Source organism: Pediculus humanus, genomic scaffold (genome assembly GCF_000006295.1).
Source record: "Pediculus humanus corporis 1103172107630 genomic scaffold, whole genome shotgun sequence".
Taxonomy (NCBI): Eukaryota; Metazoa; Arthropoda; class Insecta; order Psocodea; family Pediculidae; genus Pediculus; species Pediculus humanus.
Genome location: NW_002987243.1, coordinates 24,864 through 26,288, shown reverse-complemented (window position 1 = coordinate 26,288; position 1,425 = coordinate 24,864). Strand labels below are relative to the sequence as shown.

Sequence of the window (1,425 nt, the reverse complement as noted above, 5' to 3'; positions counted from 1 at the left end):
TTTTTTTTTTTTTTTTCGTAAATTATTATATACGAACGTCTAATTTCAAACGAATCACGTAACTGTCACTTATTATCATCATTATTATTATTATTATTTTTTACATGTCGTTTAATTTGATGACACGTTAAAAAAAAAAAAAAATGTTTTCAAAATGTAAAATCGACATTAATCCCTTCCCTCCCCCCCTTTTTTTTTTAACTCTCGTTATCCATATTGTAGCCATTAAAAAAAAAAATTTCTGGATCAGCTATTTAATAACAAAAAAATGATGACGTAATAAGGGGGAATTCCCGGATATGATTAAAAAAAAATTAAATAAATAAAAATTTAAATAAGTAAAAGAAAATTTTTAAAAATGTCGTTAAAATTTATTTTGAACGACGGGAAAATTTATTGGAAAAAAAAAATTTTCTTTCTTTTTTTTTTTTTAATAAAATTTTATTAATTTTAATAAAATAAAAAAAGAAACAAACAAACAGGCTGAAAGTGAGGTTGCCTGCCTGCTTGCCTGCCTGTCTGTCTGTCTGTCTGTCTGTCTGGTTATTTTGATTTGGCAAAGGTTTCTGCCATATTAAATCTATTAGGGAAAAAGGGTTTTGTGCTTTATCCACGTTGATAATTTGTTTAAAAAATAAAATTTACAACCACCGGATAACTTAAAACAAACACAAACAGACAGAAAGAGAGAGAGAGATAGAGAGAGAGAGATAGAAACAATTTTTTTTCCCTTCGAATCCATGGAAAACGACTCGAAAAACAAACAAAATTATTTAAAATTTTTAATTATTTATGCGACGTTAAAACGGATGTTTATGCATTTTGCGCATGCGCAAATGGTGGCAATTTTTTTTGACGAAACTATAGAAATAATAATAATAATAATGATAATAATAATAATTATTATTAAAAAAAAACCGAAATGAAATTCAAGTTGTAAGAGAACATTGAAAAGAATTTTTTTTTTTTCCAAAAAAATTTGTTTGGTTGAGGATGGGTTGGAGAATGGAGAGGGAGGGATGGGGGGGGGAAAGAAGGAAGGCAACAAAAAAAAATTATCCCGATAGAAAATTGAAAAGAATGAAAAAAAAAAAATTTTTTTCTCCGTCGGGATAAAAAAAAAAAAAAAAAAAAAAAAAGATATCAAATTGTACGGTTTCAATCACTTTAAGTGGAGAGATTAAATCCGGGTTATTTTATTATTTTTTATTTTTTTTTTTTAAAAAAAAAGTCTTTCTAAAAACAAAAAAAAAAAAACTTTGTAGTGGCTTTAGAAAAAAGGAAAAAAAGAAAATTTCGTTTTTTTGTCTTTTTTTTTTTTTTCTTCTCGGGAAAGGCAATAATTTATTTTGAGTTTGTTTCGAAAGCTCTTGTTCAAGTTTTACCACCTCACGGAACTGTATAGTAGCATCACATTATCGCCAT

General features: G+C 26.6%; 1 protein-coding gene across 1 annotated transcript in view; it reads left to right on the top strand.

The window, feature by feature from the left end:
• The window catches only part of Phum_PHUM255550 (uncharacterized protein), a gene marked incomplete at both ends in the record, with an annotated part of 25,600 nt that overhangs the window by 916 nt on the left and 23,259 nt on the right, over positions 1 to 1,425 (top strand). The window lies entirely within an intron of this gene.